The sequence below is a fragment of the Mixophyes fleayi genome, chromosome 1 (assembly GCF_038048845.1).
Source record: "Mixophyes fleayi isolate aMixFle1 chromosome 1, aMixFle1.hap1, whole genome shotgun sequence".
NCBI classification, from domain to species: Eukaryota; Metazoa; Chordata; class Amphibia; order Anura; family Limnodynastidae; genus Mixophyes; species Mixophyes fleayi.
In genome coordinates this window covers 4954092-4962747 of record NC_134402.1, presented here as the reverse complement: position 1 = coordinate 4962747, position 8656 = coordinate 4954092, and the positions used below count along the sequence as shown (strand labels likewise).

General features: G+C 38.3%; 1 long non-coding RNA gene across 1 annotated transcript; it reads right to left on the bottom strand.

The window, feature by feature from the left end:
* Positions 1 to 6022: 6022 nt before the first annotated feature.
* LOC142103757 (uncharacterized) lies at positions 6023 to 8228 on the bottom strand. The gene is made up of 3 exons (XR_012679430.1): positions 8136 to 8228; positions 7917 to 8004; positions 6023 to 6428 (listed from the first exon to the last, which is right to left on the bottom strand). It is a non-coding gene; the product is annotated as an uncharacterized LOC142103757 (long non-coding RNA).
* Positions 8229 to 8656: the final 428 nt, after the last annotated feature.

Below are 8656 nucleotides of genomic sequence, written 5' to 3'. Positions count from 1 at the left end.
ATTTATGTTTGTTTGATTGTCGCTGTTTGCTGTTCTCCTCAGGGCCCTAAGACCGAGTGTTATATTCCGGGTCATGTCTGGACCACGGTCCTACATGGACTGCCGGAACGGTCTTATAAACGTGCCAAAGATTCTTAGTTCTTTGTTGATACTGATACTTCAGTTTAAGCATTTATGGCTTCCTGACCCTCTTCCCTTCCCCCTTATCCCTACCTTTTCTAACTTTCCCCAACTACAATCTACTTACGGGTTCATACCTCTTTCCCCTTTGTGGTGGTACACATGTAATCACTTAGAACTGCTTGGTAATGGTGGGTAGACTCAAATGTGTTACCCTTAATGTCAAGGGTTTGAATATCCCCGAAAAACGGTCCCGTTTATTGCGCGACCTCATAGCTAAAAAAAATTGATGTAGCCTTCATACAGGAAACTCATTTTAAACAAGGTTTTGCTCCAAGGTTGCACAGTCGCCAGTTCCCGTATGTCTTCACAAGTGACAATGCAGGAAACAAGTCCTTGGGAGTGGGAATTCTCATGTCTAGTCGTCTACCTGTTCAGAATATAGACCCACATATATTACAAGAAGGCAGAGGTCTGGCAGTGACATGTACAATCTCCTCCCAAATGTATACGTTTGTTAACATCTATGGTCCGAATTCTAATCAACCTCTATTTCTAGAAAAGCTTCTGGATAAAGTGGAATCGATAAAGAAGGGCATCACCATAACAGGCGGAGATTTCAACTGGGTTCTGCATCCACCGACGGACTCATCTTCAGGATCTGCTAGATTGGCCGATAAGCTGTATCGAAGGGTGAGACGTACTTTGCACGAACACCAGCTGGTCGACACATGGCGTCTTAAACATCCCACAGACCGTGACTATACTTTCTTCTCGCACCCACATAATACATATTCGAGACTGGACTATTTCTTTCTCATCCACAACCATTTGCCCATGATATCAGAAGTAGCTATAGGCCAGATTACATGGTCTGACCATGCGCCGGTGTATCTGACGCTCTCTATTTCCAGAACAGGTAGTAGACCTTTCACCTGGAGGTTAAACGAGCTCTTAATCCAGGAAGCGCATAACAAGACAGTGATAGAAGAGGCCATTGCGGACTATGTCCAGACTAATGACACCCCTGACATTTCGAAGATTTCTCTATGGGAAGCTCATAAATGCGTTATACGAGGTAAACTTATCCAAATGGGTGCGATCAGAAAGCGAGAAAGAATAGCATATAGGGACTCACTCCTAGAAAAAATCAAGACACTAGAAATGCGACACAAATCTTTCTTAGATCCCTCTGTTATGACAGAATTGACAGAAACCAGGAAGACTCTGAACCAATTAATGTCAGATAAAATTAAACATGACCTACGTAGATGTCAGAACCAGTTTTATCAGTGGGGAGATAAACCAGGGAAGCTTCTGGCTCGTGCTCTGCGCAAACAGAGAGCCCAACTATATATTCCTCAGATTAAGACAGACGCAGGGTCCACACTAGTTCACACCACTGATATTGCTAGGGCGTTCCAGACCTATTACACTAAGCTTTACAATTTGTTCGACACGCTGAACACAGCCAACCACCCGACCAAACAGGCTCGCATAGCAGAATACCTTAAGCGCATAGATTTTCCCACATTAGATGAGGATGCCGTACAATTATTAGAAGAACCCTTTAAGATCGAGGAACTGGAAGAGGCGATCAAGACGACACCATCAGGGAAAAGCCCGGGGCCGGATGGTTTCACCATTCTTTACTACAAAACTTTCAAAGCACAGCTAGCCCCTCTCTTGCTGCAGGCCTTTAACTCTATTTCTGCCCAGAAACACTTTTCCCCTCAAACGCTAGCTGCTCAGATTACCGTATTGCCAAAAGAAGGGAAAGATCCAGCTTCATGTGCTAGTTATAGGCCCATCTCTCTACTTAATGGGGACATTAAGCTTTACGCTAAGCTGATAGCAAATAGATTAAAACCATATTTGACCCAAATCATCCACTCTGACCAGGTGGGGTTTGTTCCAGGGAGGGAGGCGAGGGACAACACCACTAAGATAATCAATTTAGTACAATATGCGCATACTGCCAATATCCCAACAGTTTTACTATCCACAGATGCCGAAAAGGCATTTGACAGAGTAGACTGGGAATTTATGAAAGGGGTACTTAGTCACATGGGCTTAGGCCCTCGGAGTATGGCTCGAATTGCCGCCTTGTATACGCAGCCAACTGCAAGGGTCAGAGTAAATGGGGAACTATCAGAACCCATTATAATATCTAACGGTACCAGACAGGGATGCCCTCTGTCTCCTCTGATCTTTATCTTGTGTATGGAAGCATTGGCCCGCTCTATCCGGGCAAACCCTGATATCTCTGGTCTACAGATGGAGGACAAAAGCTTTAAATTGGCCCTCTTCGCGGATGACCTCCTGGCAATCCTCACTAACCCTGTGGTTTCGATCCCTAATTTACTATCAGAATTTCAGCAATATGGTGAGCTATCTGGCTTTAAAATTAACTACTCAAAATCGGTAGCTCTCAACATCTCTGCGCCCGAGGCAGTAGTTGAAGGCCTGAAGCCAGCATTCTCATTCACGTGGCATCCATCACGACTTAAATATTTGGGGGTGTTTATCAACAAAGACAACGCAAAGATTTTTGAAGACAATTTTACTCCTATCACAAGCTCAATTTGTAGGGACTTGAGAAACTGGTGCCCAAAAGGCTTTTCCCTGATAGGCAGAGTCAATGTGGTTAAAATGAATGTATTACCACGGATCCTCTACTTGCTTCAAACGCTCCCCATACACCTCCCCACTTACTGGTTTAAGATGCTACATAAAGCAGTCAGGGATTTTGTGTGGAAGGGTAGACGCCCCCGGTTTAAACATGATACACTTTATATGCGCAAGCACGCTGGGGGACTACAACTCCCCAACTTTGCATAATATTACGATGCGGCTATGTTAAATAGGGTGACGGACTGGACGAGACAGAGACTGGACAAACAGTGGGTCTGGATCGAGAGCTACGTTGTAGGCAAGGCACTTCAATTTTCAACATGGCTGCACCCACTCCCTAAAGTCATTCACCCGACTGTTACACCAACTCTGGCTAGATGGGCCAGATTGCGCTCGGTTCCCCACATTTCCTCACGACACTCGCCTTTGACCCCGATATTTGACAACCCGGGGTTTCCCCCAGGACTTGCTAGACAGACGTTCAGACATTGGATTGGGGCGGGGCTCCGCAGGGTTGGCCAGCTGGTGGACGCGTCTGGGGTCTTGCCTTTCGCCGATCTCCAATCTAAATGGAAACTTCCGAATGCGGAGATTTGGAGATACATACAGCTCCGCCATTTTCTCGGATCCTTGGAGGTACGGGAGTCTGTGGGGCGGCTGCTTACACAGTTTGAATCTTTATGTACCTCTCCGCTATATCCTAGACATACTCTATCTCTCATCTATAGTAATCTCATTGAATACACCTTTAATAAACAACCCACCTTCATACGACACTGGGAGAGGGAGCTGACTTGCTCGATATCCGAACAAGATTGGAAAGATATCTTCTTACGCACCCAGTCGAGCTCGGTCAGTATACGGGTGGTGGAAACACAGTATAAGGTGATGACTAGATGGTATAGATGTCCTAGCTTGCTGGCTAGGATGGTTCCTGGGATGTCGAACGTGTGCTGGCGATGTATGTCGGCGCCGGGCACTCCGTTACATGTATGGTGGGACTGCATAGCTCTTAGAACTTTTTGGGACGCAGTCCTTCTAATTACTAAAGAAATTACGGGCGTTGAGCCACCTAATTGCCCCAAATACTGGTTATTGAATTATAATAAAATGACAATCTCTAAATACAAAAAATCAACAATTAAAAACCTTAGCAACGCGGCAAAGGCCGTGATTCCAGTACATTGGAGATCCCCGAATATCCCTACCATTAGAGAGTGGTTTGCCCGAATAGAATCCTATAGAATAATGGACGACATACTCTATTCCTCAAAGGACAAATACAGGGAATATCATTACATATGGTTTGAGTGGCTCGAATTCAAGGATTCACCACTATATTCTCAGTGGAATAAATGAACCCCCCTTACTCTCTCCCCCCCTCCCGCTCTACCTTTCTCTCCCTCTCTCTATCCCTCTTTGTCTTTCCCCCATCCCTACATGATGTATTATTGAATACTAAATGGTACTATATTTTTATGCTGAACTATTGTTGAATCGTGTTCATGTATATGTGTCTTTACGTAATATTTTTGAATATCCTTAATGCATTGTTCTATGCAAAATAGATATGTTTGTAAAAGCTGTTCAATCTTTCAATAAAAAAGAGATTTACAAAAAAAAAAATCAAAGCAGAATAGTTGTGAAATGTTATTAGTGCTCCAAAGTGTAAAAGCAGCCAGAACAGTTTCTAATCTAAAGAATACACAACATCTAAAAAACCAAATATGAAAACACAAAATAATTGAAATAGTTCATCGCTGATCTTACCTTTGGCTCATAGTCCCATTATATATTAAAGAAAATAATAAATATAAAATACAAAAATAGTGCAAAAACGTAATATAATAGATAATTTTATCTAAATAGTGCCCAATTCTCCAAAAAAGTAAGTGATGATAACTTGGTGAAGAAATTATTCTCTAGTGTTTTTCTTTTCTATTAGCCTTTTCAACCTATGTATGTGCAGAAGATCTGATTCACCTGTGATACTTTGATGGTAATGCACTTACTGGAAAATATCTTGAATAGTCCTGTAACTGTTTCTTTAGATGATTTTCTCCAAACGATTACATCTCGGGTATTACATCTCAGGATAATATCCCAGTTTATACCCAAAATTGGAAAGAGAAAAATATGGAAGCCTAGTGTGATATTGTTTTTCTTCAAAACTTCTTTATTCTCTTATAACAATTACACTCACATTACAAATCTTTAAAAAAGCTTTGAGATAAATAATGGTGTACAAAGGTACTTCTACCAGGATTGAAATTCATATGGGCATCATATAGATGAATTTCAGGTGTTATTTTCCCAGGATTTCATCTTATGGCATCATATACATTTCCCTTCAACAATTTGTTGTGCTGGAACAGGGGTCCTTAATTTCTCCCACAATGGTCTCCAACCAATGCATTTCGACTACTAGAAGTGTAGTCTTTTTCAAGGTATGTGAGACACAGTGTGGTGAATCCATATTTAAACTCCAGTTAGCCAATCAGAATATGGGAAGAGGTCATCAAATTTTTAAATTAAATTAAATTCCCGGAAGAATAACTTACACAATACTCTTTTTATGAGCCATCTAATAATTGTCACATAAAATAATTCTTTAAAAGCTTATCTTCAAATTTAAGTCTTTTACGAAACCGGAAGTGACGTTTCGCATCTTACTCTCCATTCATAGATCTTCAATTTTAATACAATAAATAATAAATATTTATATACCAACAATTAATTAATCCTAAATTACAAAACATAATAAAACAAAGATAAAGTGCTTTAAGTGATGTAGCGATATTTCAGTTGCTTTAGATATACAATTAAAAAAAGTCAAAATTAATCAAATGAATAATTCATAGACTAATAACCATTTGTTACCAAATCCACTAATGTGCATTCATAGAAATAAGTATAATGTTTAATACTTTACACGATCCAAGTTTCATCATTATAATGACATCACTGGAAGTGACATTACGCTAATGTTGCGATAACAAATATAGTTAACTATAAGTCAGAAATTTACCAGAAAATTACAAAACTTTAATAAAAGCAAAGATGAAGCACTTTATCTGATTACTGGAAGTGATGTGACGATATCTTGGTTACTTTCGTTTTACAATTGCAGGAAGTCAAGATGAATCAAATGTAAAATGTATAGACTAATAAACATTTAATTCCAGATCCATAAATGTACATTCATAAAAATTAGTATACTGTTTAATGCTTTACACAATACAAGTCTCATCAATACAGTGACGTCACCGGAAATGACGTTACGGTAATGTTACCATACCAACTGTAAATAATAAATTTACCTAATAGTCATTTTAGTCAAAACTCTATACACATAGATTTTTTATATCATTGGTAAATAACCAATAGAGTTTAGAATTTTTTTTGTCAATAATGATCTATTCTATACATCTGTATCATGTTCTCCACATGTATTACACCTCCTATTTTATCAGTGAGAATTACATATCATTATCCAACCCGGAAAAGGAACAGATATAAAGATAGAAAAATAAATGGTAGCAATAAAGTGGAGAGTAATAATATAGACAATGGCCCCTTGATCATATTCTTCTCCTTGATCTTTATAGGAAAAATATTAATTGAAGTATTTAGATTCCCCATATTGTATCATTCATCATTACCAAAGGAGGATACTGTAGAAACAAAAGAGGGAAAAAGAGTGTTAAACCAAATCAAATCAGAAAAATATTAACCTCCATATCCTTATTTAGACCTTTCAGGTCAAGAGTATCCAACTTGAATATCCAACTAATTTCTCTTCTTGATAATTGGTTTTCTATATTTCCACATTTTCAATCTGGTTGGATTTGGTCTATTCCTACAAAATGTGCAAGGTCCTTCTCTCTACATTTGTGTTGTTGTTTAAAATGAGCTGACAATGTATGGGTCCATAAACCCTTTTTTATATTGTATAGATGTTCACTCATCCTCTTTTTTTAAGGGTATTGTAGTTTCACCGATGTATATAAGTTCGCATTTACACTCTATTAAATAAATAACATTTCTAGACTTACATGTTATAAAAATATTGATCTTTATCGTTTGACCGTTTATCACAAGTTCTATAATTTTGATGTTCTTTCCACTTGTGTTTTTGCATGCCTGACAAATACCACATCGAAAAAACCTTTTGTTTTTATTTTACCCTTTAGTTCTTCAGGAAGGATACCTTTCACTAAATGGTCCTTCAGATTCGCTGATCTTTTATAAATTAACCTTGGTCTATCCGGAAGTGTCTTTGAAATAGTTTGATCCATTAATAATATATTCCAATGTTTATGTGCTATATTTTCTATTTTTTTATCATTGCTATTATATCTTGTGGTAAAAGCTAAATTATAGTCCTTATCTTCCGCTTTTATTTGAATTAATACAGTCCCTTTCATTGTAGGATATAATAAATCTCTTTTGCTATGTCAAGCTGTTTCTCAATATAACCCCTCATAATAAAATTTTGTTTCATATCTTCCATCTGTTGTAATAATATATTTTATTCCATACAGGTTTTTTTCAGTCTTAGAAATTGGGTTTATGGTATTGCATTACACCAATTCATATGATGTTCACTACGTATGTACGTATTGATATCCGCTGGTTTTCTATATAACTTGAAATGCAAATTTACTTCATGGACATACATTTCAAGATCTAAAAACTGTACCACAGTTTGACTAATGTTACATGTTCATTTTATATTCTAATTATTTGTATTTAAGAAGGTACAAAACTGCATTAAAGACTCGAAATTAAAGAATATATATAATCAATAAATCTTAGCCAGGATACCAGGTTTGCCCAATAGCTCACAATATTTTGTTGTTCCCAATATGCCATAAAAATATTGGTATAGATTGGGGCAAACCTGGTACCCATGGCTGTTCCAGTCTGCTGAAAAGAATATTCTCCCTGAACGTAAAAACAGTTATTGTTAAGTATAAATTTTTTACCTTCCTTTCTGAAATATTTTAAACTCTTAGATTAACCAGATCCCTCTAGGACAAAATTTACAGCCTCTAAACCTTTCTGGTGTTGAATTATAGTGTACAGGGATGTTATATCTGCTGTGACTAGAAAATAATATTCTCTCCAATTTATTGTTTCTAATAAATTTAATACATCACCTAAATCTTTTAGATACGATGAAGTCCACAACTCCTCTCTCCGTCTCTGGAGTGGCCACATTGGCCTCCCTGGTGCCTTGTGATGTTCCTTAGGAAATGTAACAAATCCATTAAAAACCATTATCAGTACAAAAGCAGTTACAGGTGCTTTTCATTACAGGTAAATTATTATTAGCATCCCCCCAACCCCCACCCACACTACACCATAGGTGGATTTACCTTCTACAAAGTCATCCTCCTCCTGGCTTGTGCCTGCAGGCACTGGTGCTGTCTGTTTTTCAGTTGAGGCTGTGTGTAGATAATTTTGAAAGGTTTTATATTAATCAGCAAAAAAACATTCACCATAAAAAAACATCATTAAATAAAGCTCAGGCTTCTGTTTGCAGTGTGCAGAAAAATCAAACTTTTACCTGCTGCAGGATTACTGTTTTAGCGGATAAACATTTGCACCATTATACATTACTCACCAGCCTTAGGTTGTGACACAGGTCTGTTGGTGTCTCGCACACTTATGCACTTGAGAAGCTCAATTGGAAAGTGCTGCTTGAATTCCTCCTTGTGCGACATGTAGGTCATCACCAGAACAAGTTCACCACCAGTCACTGCTGCAGCTCTTCTCTCCTTTGCCATTTTCTCTTTAACGCTGCGCTTTATGTCCCTGATGCACTTGCAGCAGTTTTTAATTGATCACTTAATGGGGCCCACCGCATTAACAGCGTCATATTATTGTGAAAATTGCT